Here is a 12,275-nt window from a genome sequence, read left to right as displayed (position 1 = left end):
GAGTGTTCTCTCCTCCAGCAGATGGCAGGCCCATGTCCTAAGGCAGAAGAGCATTTCCAAGTTCCACACCGGGGGTTCCCATGGCTCCCTTTCCAATGTCAGTGGAAACAAACTGGCCAAGCTAACGTAGACAATCTGCCAGAGGGCCGCTGGGATTTTCCCAATGGAAATGCCACACCCTTGATGGAGAATGCCCAGGAAGAGCGGGGAGGAAGAGGGGCTGGTGGAAGATAAGGGACTGGAGAGCTTGAAGGACCAGAAGAAGGAGCCACCTATAAGCCTGAGACAATGACCCAGGAGGAGAAGGTGGCTTGGATAACAGAGGAAAGGCTGCTAGAGCTCACCCACCAGGCCAGGGCAGTGGCCTAACATGCCAGGAAGAGATGCCAGGAAGGATGAAAAGACGCTGGCACAGAAAGCCTGGGGGCTAGGTAGGGCTAAAAGCTCTCAGCATCTTTGTACCTGTCCCTGGGGCTTACAGAAGGGAACACTGTCCATTGGCCACAATTAAGATGGCCACAAAGGATGACTTTATGTCTGAGCAGAGGGACAGGGATGTTTCCTGAGCAGAGCTGGGAGAAGTCAGGGCCTATAGAAGGATCTACAGTAATGACCTTCAGGAATGGGGGCAGGACGACTCTGCACATGTGGGGCATCTGCCAGTTGTCCACATGCTTTTGCCTGCATGCTCTCATTTGTGATGCAATCTGTGATTCTTGTGTAACAGGGCTGAAGCCTGCATGGTAGAGGAGCATATTTCTCTCTTGACTTCTAACCTTGCCCCCTTTTCTTTCTTTTTTGCTATGTATCTCCCCTACATTGTGAATTGGCGAGACAATAAGCTACAAGGCTTACAAAAACGCTTCTTATAAAATACTATTTTGATGGTATTGGATTGTACCAACCCTCTTGAGCAGGAGGCATGAGAACAGGAATGACCTCCAACTACAAGCTTTGATTAAAGTCAAAAACTGCTGTCTAAGCCAAAACCACAAGTTCATGAATTCTGCCTTCTCCTATCCTATAAAAATCTTGATCCTGATTTAAGCTTGGGGTCACCTGTCTTTAGGTACTCTCTGATGTGCATCAGTTGAATAACATCTTTAATCTCTATTTGAGTCACCTAAATAACTTTGTTTTGATACCTGGAACTCAGAAAAATGGACCTGGAATGTTGTTTAGGTTGTCTGCCCCCAAAGCCATGTTTATGTGGGTGTCCAGTGGTGTTTGGGGTGGGGAGAGCAGGATCAGCCTCTCTCTACCATGGCATTGAACTTTGTCTGACATTGCTTTACTAAGAACACTGCTATGGAGGGCAGAGAGAGTTTGTGGATGGGCATTGTATGAGTTAGATGGAGCACTGAGGTGATGATTTGTTCACCCTGCCATAGAAACCTTTTGCAAAAGAATGGGGGTGGAGTAGAATAGGGGCAGAAGTAAATTTAAATATACTTGTGTGTTTGATGAGTGTAAATTTCAGCTCATGAACTAAGGGGTTCCAGAACTAGAACTTCCTTTATAGTCCATGACCCTGCATACTTTCTGACTCAAGTCTCCATTGTCTTGGGATGCAGGAAAAGCAACCTCAGTCCTTCTGGGGAAGCCTACACAATTCCGGGGTCTTGCCAAGGCATTGGAGTAGAAGAAAACTATTTGGTCCTTAGTCATCAGTGCCCATGGGAAGTCATAATGACACATCTGTCCTCCTGTCCTCCTGACTCCTTCAAGGCTAGGTAGCTCTAGGCTATATCTGTGCTGGGAGCCTTTCTGGAGTGTGTCTTTCTCTGGAGTCTTGCCCTAGCAGGGCTACTAGGAAACATAGTAATGCCCCTTCTATCTCCTGGGACCACAGCCTCACTCTTCCTCCTTTTCTTCTAAGCCTGGAACAATCCATTTTTAGCCTGGGGAAAATCCTTCTCCTTTCATGTTTCTTCAACTATGACTGAATAAACATGGGAATTCACTTCTTCTAAGTATGAAGCCCAAGCCAGCAAGATCTTCAGGTTAGTTACATTTTCTGACTTGCCATGGTATCTTCCTTGAAGCAATGAGCACCAAGCTGACTTAAATGAGAGGGTAAGGGGGAAACAGAGGAGGGAAAAAAGTACATACATTCTTGAGGTGTTTTTACTTGCTTTCCTTCATATCTGCTCCATACTGAGGCTGGCAGCTTGGGGCTTTAATTTATTGATTGGGTAACACTCCCTGGAGCTGAGGGTGAGATCGATCCCCTACCAAAAGGCTTCGATAGAAATGGGGGAGGCGTGATCCTCCAAAGTGAGTGTTATGATAAAGGAGAGGGAGAAAATTAGGGCAGCAGCAAATACTTGGCAGTATTCTGTGACCTTTTGCCATCCCATAATGATTGGATGTTTCTCCTCTGCGCCCCCAAAACACTTTCCTCTATTGCCATAGAGCACATTCTACTGCAGTGGCTGGCTTCATCCCTGTTGCCTTCTCTAGACAGGAAGCTGCTGAACTGAGGACCTGTATTTGTTCATCTGTGCACCCTAATCCTCTAAAAGGTAGAGACTGAATGTGTAGAGGTTGAGTGAGTAACTCTTCGGACCATCATGGACTCTCTGTACTTGCCACAAGTGACCAGCATACCCTGGGTGACCAAGGCTTTCGTATGGAAATCGTGGATGACAGCAAAGTGCCCTGGTCAACAAAATTAGAATCAATAGATTAATTAGAAGCATGGGCCAAAGCAAGCCAGACAAAATTTACTGCTCAAACATATAAAATCATGGACTTGAATTGCAAAATTCAGCTGCAATTGAGGTGATGTGACTAAAAAACAGCACATAGGAGTTTTAATTATCTCTAAACTTAATACGAATCATCAGTACAATGTAGCTGACACACACACAAAAATAACAGCCACAACAAAAATGAGTAATCTGATAGTAGCTGCATTTAGGAAAAAATATGTCATCTGAAACAAAGGAAATGACAGTCCTCTTCTACCCCTCACTGAGGCCAGATCAAATCTTTCCTGGAGTGTAGTGTTCAGCCAATAACCAATGAGAGTATCTCCTAAAAAAATTAACCAGGAAGGTGGTTACATTTCAAAACCTCATCTTGTCCTTCTAATAAATGGTGCTGGATCTACTGGATATCCAGGTGTGAAAAAATGAACATACATAAAATTAACTCACAAGGTACACAAAAATTAACTCAAAATGGATCACCCATCTACATGTAAAACCTACAACTATAAACTTCTAGAAGAAAATATAAGTGGAAAAATCTTCACAAAGTTGGAGTTGGCAAAGCTTTCTTAGAACATAAAAAACATGAATTATAAAAGAAAAAGGTAAGATGCATAAATGGCCAATGAATCATTGAAAAGATGTTCGACATCATTAGTCATTAGGGAAAAAAAATTAAAACCACAATAAGATACTACTGTACACTTACTAGAATGGCTAAAATTAAAAAGACTGACCACACCAAGTGTTGGTGAGGATGTGGAGCAACTAGAATTCTCACACATTGCTGGCAGAAATGTAAAATGATATGAACACTTTGGAAAATAGTACAGTAGTTTCTTAAATGTTAAATATATGCCTGCTATGTGACCTAGCTATTCTACTACTAGTTATTTATGCAAGAAAAATGAATAACATATGCTCATACAAAGACTTATATACTTCTTAAAAGTTTTTATTTGTAACAGCAAAAGATAAAAACCTGGAAGCAACTCAAATGTCCATGACCAAGTGTAAACAATTTGTGCTACATGCACACAGTAGAACACTACTCAGCAATAAAAAAAAGAGCATACTTTTGATACAAGCAATAACATTGATGACTCTCAAAATCATGATGATGCTAAATTAGAGAAGCTAGATTTAAAAAATGCATGGTGTATGATTCCATTTTTATGCAATTAATCCTTTATATACAATTACATGTACTCTAGAAAATGCAACCTCATCTATAGCATCAGAGAGCAGATTACAAATGGGCACAAGGAAACTTCTGGCAGTGACGGCCATGTTTGCTGTCTTGACTGAGGTGATGGATATATGCGCCAAACTGACCCAGTTGTACACTTTAAATGTGTGCAGTTCAGTATACTTCAATTATATCTCAGTGAAGTTGGGAGGACCACAAAGCCACTTCAGATGTTGCTGGAACTGATATTGAACATTCTGGGTGTGCTGAGCCAAAAGAACAGAAGATTTGAAACAAACAGATGAAAAGCTGAAGACCCGCTGGCCACACTCTGTATTGAAGAACCCGGGAGAAGAGAGGTGAGAACATTGCCCTTCTGCACATGGGGTCTCTTCTAGGGGAAGAAATGATCCCAAGGAGCAGCATGATCTGCTGTGCTGTCCCCAAAAGCAGGAAGAGGAATTCAGGGAACAATGCCCACATGGACGCTGCTCCAGGAGGAACCAACTGGAATTTGTTTTCTGGGCTTCCTCTGAAATTTTCACATTTGCTACCAGAGTAATATTTTCTCTGCCAATTTTGTGGTTGGGAAGGGCTGTAAGTGGAGAGGACTTGGCCAAACCAAATCTTAGAGCCTGACTCACACTGCCCTGGGGCCACTTGACCCTTCCCCAGGCAGCACAACCCAGGCACGGTTTCCCTAGCCCTCTTCACTGAGCATGTGTGCGACCAGCTTCCCTTCCCGAGCACGGTTCATCTGCCTCCTACTCTAACCTATCGGAGGAGCACTTTCATGAGTTAGAACCCTAACAAGATCATTGTCACCAAATAAGATCATTGTCACCACTGCTGATTAATGACAAGAGCTAGCATTTATTTACTACCTTACTATGGGTAAGATTGCAAAGTCAGACACAAAACTATTCAATGTCCTAACAGCACTAAAACTCCAACCTTTGAGGCAATCCTTTCTACTAGGCAGAAATCATGTGCAATGTATCAATCTTCTACTATGTAACAAGGTAACAATTAATTTAAAAAGTTTTCTTAGTTGAGCCAATGAGTTGAGGTTATGCACTTTATCCATATTAACTCATTGTATGTTCTACACCTACTAACTCATTGTATCTTCAAAACAATCTATGAGATAGGAAGTGGTATTGTTCTCATTCCATGCAGGAAGAAACCGAGACACAGAGGAACAGCAGTATCCCCAATCACGGTTTCACTTTTGGTGGTTTCAGATACCCACAGTCAACCATGGTTCAAAACATGAGTGAGAACAGTACAATGAGATATTTTGAAAGAGAGACCACATTCACTTAACTTTCATTATAGTATATTGTTGTAATTGTTTTATTTTATTATTGTTATTATTAATGCTTAATGTCTTACTGTGCCTAATTAATAAATTAAAGTTCATCATAGGTATGTGAGGAAAATAGTATATATAAGGTTCAGTACTATCTGTGGTTTCAGGCACCTACTGAGGGTCTTGGAACATATCCCCCTGGGCAAGAGGGGACTAATGTCTGGGAAAGATAATGTGGTCAGGAGCAGTAGTACCTCACACTTGTAATCCTAACACTCTGGGAAGCCGAGGCAGGAGAATTGCTTGAGCTCAGGAGTTTGAGACCAGCCTGAGCAAGAGCCAAGATTCTGTCTCTACTAAAAATAGAAAAATTAGCCAGATGTCATAGCACGCACCTGTAGTCCCGGCTGCTCAGGAGGCTCAGGCAGGAGGATCGCTTGAGCCCAGGAGTCTGAGGTTGCAATAAGCTTTGATGATGCCACTGCACTCTACACTGCATTCTAGCTAGGGTGAGAGAGCAACGCTCTGTCTCAAAAAAAACAAAACAACAACAACAACAACAACAAAAAAAAAAAAAACAAAAGAAAAAGAAAAGAAAAATAATGCAAACCCTGAAATTAAGGCAAAAAAAAAAAAAAAAAGACATAGCCTATCAATGTCATACAAAGTATCCTCCAACAAACTTCTTAATGATCATATAATTCTCAAGGGGATATAACTCTGTTTGACTATGCAGTATTTAGCATACGTATTTACTTAGTATTTTATATTTTAATTAAATGGAGATTTTTACCCCTTTATGAACTGGCTTCAGAACATGAGACAGGACACCCCTGTGTGTGTTTCACAATAACTGAATTGCTCTCCCTGCAGTGCATCAGCTGGGTGGTCTCAGTGTGGCAGTGAATTTGAATATTCTTAAGAGGAGTTTAGGCCAGGAGAGGAGAAGGAGGTTTACTCCCAGCAAAGGAAACAGCCCGTGTTAAAGGAGAGGACTCCAGCTCCTTCCAGGCCCTGTAGTCGGTCCACACAACGGAAGGCAGGGCAGCAGGGCGCCTGGTACCTGAGGCTGGAGCCGTATCAGGGGCAAGTCAGGAGGGGACTTGTGCATGACAAGGGCTCTGCCCACGGCAAGCACACCAGAGCAAGGGGCAGGAAGAGCTGGCAAGAGGGATGGGTTTGCTGAAGAGGAGGCGACATGGAGCAGAGTTAGGCTGACGTGGCAAGTGTCTTCTGCATCACTCAACAACTAAAAATCATAACTGAAGACACTTCAAAGTCTTAACATTTGACTTACTATGAAATACTGTGACCTACCAACATAATTTAAAAAAACATGCCTTTTGAAGTTGTAAATAGAAACAATATGGCAGCTCCTGTGCTCAAGACTAAGAGACAAACACTGGCTTTGCCAGGCGCAGGTGAAGAGGGCTGAAGATGTGAGTAGAAAAACCAGACGGTCTTTCCTCTCCCCTCACATCGCCACAACCCACACGGAAGACTTCTGTGACCAAATGTGTATGGTCACAAACTAGGCAAGCGAGCAATTCTGCAGTGGATACCAGCCGGGTGACCTCCAGCCCAGTTCAGCCGGCACTATCCACCCCGAGATAGCGTCAGACCCACAGGGCCAGGGCTCAGTCCCACAAGGCTGCTCCCCACCTCTGGTGGCAATCAAAAGCAAGCCCCGGGGTGTCCTACCCGTGCTTCTGACTATATATCAGCCTTCCCACAGTCCCCCACTTTGGGTTGGATGAATTTGCTAGAACAGCTCACAGAACTCAGGGAAACACATTTGTATTACAAAGGATACAAATAAACAGCTAGATGAAGAGATATATAGGAGGAGGTCTGGAAGGGTCCCCAGCACAGGAACCTCTGTCCCTGCAGAGTTGGGGTGTGCCACTCTCCCCCGTCCCTGCTTAGGGACAAATAAGGATCCACTTGTACAAAGCTCTCAAAATCCTGTCCTTCGGGGCTTTTCTGGAGGCTTCATTTTGCGGGCATGATTGAATCATTGGCCATTGGTGAACTTAACCTTTAGCCCCTATTCCCTGCTGGGAGGCTGGAGGTGAGCCTGAAAAGTCCCAACCCCCCAAGCCAGCATAGGTCTTTCCTGAGGCCACCACCCATCCTGGAGCTACCTCGGGGCTGCCCGCCAGCCGCCAGCTCATTAGCATACAAAATGACATCGCTTTGGATATTCTGAGTATTTTAGGAGTTGTATGCCAGGAATTAGGGACAAAGACCAGATATATATTTCACAATATCATATGTGGGTCGCAGGAACTTGTAAATCAAACGCCCGATTCATCTTAAAAGCTTCAGCACAAACATGAAACTGTAAGTGCACCCCAGGGCCATTCAGACCGTATTGCTAGGCTGGCTAAAGGGAAGCCATTTTGCCTCCAGTGTGTTTTGGCTTCCTCTGTCTCAAGGTTTGGGATTAACCTGCTGCTTGCTTACACAGTTGCCGGGCACAAGATCAGAAAACGATCTGAGGAAAAACAGACCAAGAATCCAGAATAGGCTAACCACAGACTGCTGATGACAAGATCCGACCTCCATCGAGCAAGTCATGAAGACTAGCGTGGAGCTTGCTTTCTGCCACCAACCCCCTTCACCCCTTCCCTTTGTAGGTTGCTCGGTGAGCAGAGGAGATGAGATGGCCTTTGAGACAACAGTCTGTCATCGCCTCTCATGTCTGGTCCTTGGGTGACAGACAGCTGAACCTGCATCTGGCAACAAAACTACTTGAATTTGTAAAACAATAACAGCGCAAGACTGCAATGCAGTGCTAATTAGATATAATAGCAATTAGTATTTTTAAAATGGTGTATCCAGAAGAGAGGTGATGATTACTATGACAGGGTAATTAATCCATCTGCTGAATTAATTACCACTTTTCTCATCATCTGGGCTAGCAGAGTGTTAGACAAATTAGAGGAACATTGTTGGTCAAAGTAAGAATATTAGAACCAACCTAAAAGTGTAGGTGAACATTTTAATAAATTATTTATGGAATACTCTGGGTCTGTTTTTAAAAATGAAATGAAGTTTCTTGCTGTGTCCTGAGAAAGTATCCATGGTTCTTAGTACCTGGCATAGAGACAGCACCAAGAAAAAAAAAAATTATTGAATGAATAAGTGGATAAAACTTAATTGAACAAAAGTTTGTTAAGTGAACAAAAAGAAACAATACTTAGAACATAATTCCAAAAAAAGGGATATATGTGTTCGAAGATTTAGTTCTCATATCTAAATATTAAAAGAAAAACTTTAGACAAATTAAACTTAACAGAGTTTAATTGAGCAAAGAATGATTCTGGAATTGGGCAGCCCCTGGAATCAGAACAGGTTCAGAGAAACTCCAGGGCTGCGACATGGTTGGATAGCATTTATGGACAGTAAAAGGAAAGCAAGTGACATCAAACAGAAGAGAGGTATAGAAACAGCTGGGATGGTTACGGCTCAGCGTTTGCCTTCCTTGAACATGATTTGAACAGGTGGCCGCCTGTGATTGGCCAAAACTCTGTGATTGGTACAAGAGTAGGTTACAATCTGTTTATACATACAGTTCACTATGTACAGAGAAACCTTCAGGCGGAACTTAAAATATGTAAGGAGACAGCTTTAGGCTGAACTTAATTTAACAGTAGAAACGCAACAAATATCTGGATGAGTATGTACCAAACTGCTACAGTGGTTACTTCTAAAAAAAAAAAAAGGAATGGGAAGACAGAGAAGAAATTTTTCACTCACTTCAGAAAAAAAATAAATCAGGCTTTAGAAAGATAAGTGCTCAAGCTATGTAAAATGAAACAAGCAAAATACAAAACTTAAAATCAATACAATCACACTTTCGTAAGACATTTAGGATATGTATTTGTTTCTAAAAGTGAAAGAATATGCATAAAACTAAGAGTAATCATCTTTAGATGGTGGGTTATGACTGACTCTCGGGCTTTTTTGATGTTTTTGTTGTATTTTCCAAATGTCTATAATAAGGCTTTATTGCTTTCATCATAGGCGGAGCCATGCTGTGTAAAAGAAAATTTTAAAAACAGGAAGCGTTACCCATGCTGAGTTTTGCTAGTGTGAAGGCGTGTTTTTCATACCTGTAACTCAAGGGAGATTTGCCTGGGTTGCCTGCCTATAAAATGAGACAATCTTTCACAGTGGCAAGGGATGGAGATCTTATCCAACAACTTGAAATCCTTTGTAAGTGATGCTCACAGGTACTCAGAGGGCAAGGGAACAAGTCTCTACAGCACGTGTGTCAAGCTGTCCCCAGCTAAAGTGACTTCTGGCTCATTGGGCTGCTCCCAATAGATTTTGGAATTCACCGGCTTCAAAACAAAATCATGCAAGTTTTACATAAATAGGCAAACATCACAAAAATGGAATTGTGTGTGTGTGTTTGTGAAGGGGTGGCCCATACCCAGAAGACACTGTGAAAGAGTAAAAGGCAAGTTCAAATACCAGGGAGCCACTCCAGGCAGCTTTGCAGGCTGCAATGGGGACAAACAGGAAGAGAAAGGAAGAAAAAGCCACATGCCGCGTGTCAGTTTGTGAACAATATAACACTTTAGGACACCCCTTCAAAATGAGTGAGGGCCACTTTGTGGGGTAAGTTTGACACCATGTGGCTAGCAAGCCAATAGGCATTTTATCCAAATTAGGCTAAATCTTCCAGCAACAAGAGCAAATCATAAGGGACAAAAGTTTCCAACCTCCTCTTTAAGAGTACCCCACTCCAGAAGGCAGTAGAATAACATCTGCAGTGTCTGGGAGGAAAGCGTTGTGAGCTAAGAATTCTGCACTCACCAATTTCGTCTTTCATGAGTAAAGAAAACAGAGATATTTTCATAAAAGTTTGAACCTATGACAGACAGGGCAAAGACCCAGAACACCCAAATGTGGGTTGGCAGGGGGCATCCCTAAGAGTCAGAGAATCCCTCCCACAGAGCTTTTCTAGGGACCTTAGAGGTTGATTCTTGGGATTGAGGTAGCCTGTCCAATATACTGTGAGGCTATAAACAGATAAAACCTAGAGTGTGATTTGTTAATGTAAAACAATAGTCTTAAATTATATATATACACTTTGATCTAGCAATTCCACTACCAAGAAGAAAAGAAACCAAGTCCTGATCAAAGCTTTATTCATAAAGATGCTAATAATCATAAAAAGAAATCAGAAATATTGTAAATGTCCAAATATGGGGAATTGGTTCAATAAATTGCAAGACATGTATATGTGGTAGTCATTAATGCTGCCCACTGAATATTTCTGGTGGGTTCTCCACCTTTGGGGCACATGACAGGATTGCATTTCCCGGCCCCTCTGGTTGGGTGTGGTCATGTGTCTTATTTTGGCCAACAAATTGTAAACAAAAGTAACTTGTGTTCATTCCAATCCGAGCATATAATTACCAGTGCTATACCTCCCAGAGGTCTCTGTTCAATCTGCCACAGTGACCAGCAATGTTCTAGATATGGTTGCTCCATGAAACTGTGTCTGGGAATAATGCTAACAATGACATAGAGCAGCAGAGTTCCCACATGTAACCTGAGTGAAAAATAAGCTGTGAGATTTGGGGATTGCTTGTTACTGCAGCATAACGTCGTAGCTTATCCTGAATAATACAAAAGTATATGATGCAACCACTGATAAAGATGATCTAGTATATTTAATGACAGAGGCACATATTCACAGAATACTGTTACATTCAAAAGCAGCTCTAAAATGTTATATTCAATTTAAATCAGTTTCATATATCTATACAAAGTAAAAACACTGAAGAATAGTCCACAAATTTTGTTGATCAATGAGTTGTGAAATTATGTGTGTGTTCATTAAGACTTTTGTGTGTGTATTGATGAGGGAAATCAGTACCTTCTTCATAAGCAAAATAGTTTTATGTCACATATCCTAAAAGTTAAAAACTCCGAAAAATCCTATAATTCTTTTACAAGTGTACATCCAATCTGCCTTTCTTATTTATATTTTAATTTTATTACTATTACTGTACTCTCCCTACTATCAGAATGTACACTTGAATCCTTTTCAAATGCATACTCTAAGTTTTGTGGGTTTCTTTTGTTTTTGTTTGTTTTAGTACAAGGACCTCCTTCTATAGCTCTCAAAACAATTTCTGAAAAGAGGGAGTGATATATATAAAAAAGAAATGAGATGGAATTGTCATCTACTTCTGGCTGGTGGGAACTCTTCAAAAGTCATATTTTAAAATATTTCAAGTCTGGTCTTATTTCACAACCGTGTTTCTCTAGACTTTTTTCCCCAAAATTTCTATACAGAACATGCATTAATAGAATTGGAAAAAAGTTATATAAAAAAATTACTTGGGATGGACCCAAAGCTCTGCATTTTTAGAAGACCCCCAGATGATTCTAAAATGTACTAAATTTTGAGAACCACTCTTCTAAACTCATACTTTAAAATCCCTCATCCTTTTGCAAATTCCAGTTAGGATGGTCAAACAAATATATTTGAAAGCTGAGAGAGGATGCTGCTAGAATGGAATGCCAAAAACATTCATGAATATCTTCAAGATATAGTGAAATGAGATGAGACTCAGAGGTGGGCTGACTGATGCACAATTCGTCACAAGTGAAGGAAGCACTTCTGGGTAGAAAACCATGGGGGACCCACAGCCCAACAGAAACCCATTAACATCCCTTTGCTCCCAGCCCAGGGAGCTGGAGAAGAGTGCAGACCATACACTGCTTCAGATGCGGTGAATATCTAACAATACTTTTATCATTTAAGGAAAGTTCTTTCTATTCCTAATTTGAGTGCTTTTATTTTTCTTTCTGGAATGAGTTGGTTTTTATTAAATTTTTCCACCATCTACAAAAATGCACATATAATTTTCTTATTTAATATGTTAATTAAGTGATTTACATTAAACATTTCCTAAAGTTGAATCGTGTTTGCATAGTTTGTATGAGTCTTATTATTAGTATGTTACTTGATTTAAATTTGCCTTTTTTTCCCTCAAAGTGCTCATTTTTATAAAGTGTACAACTTTCCTTCCTT

This window comes from Microcebus murinus, chromosome 1 (assembly GCF_040939455.1).
Source record: "Microcebus murinus isolate Inina chromosome 1, M.murinus_Inina_mat1.0, whole genome shotgun sequence".
Lineage (NCBI taxonomy): Eukaryota > Metazoa > Chordata > Mammalia > Primates > Cheirogaleidae > Microcebus > Microcebus murinus.
The sequence above is the reverse complement of the archived record's forward strand: the minus strand, read 5'-3'. Positions refer to the sequence as shown.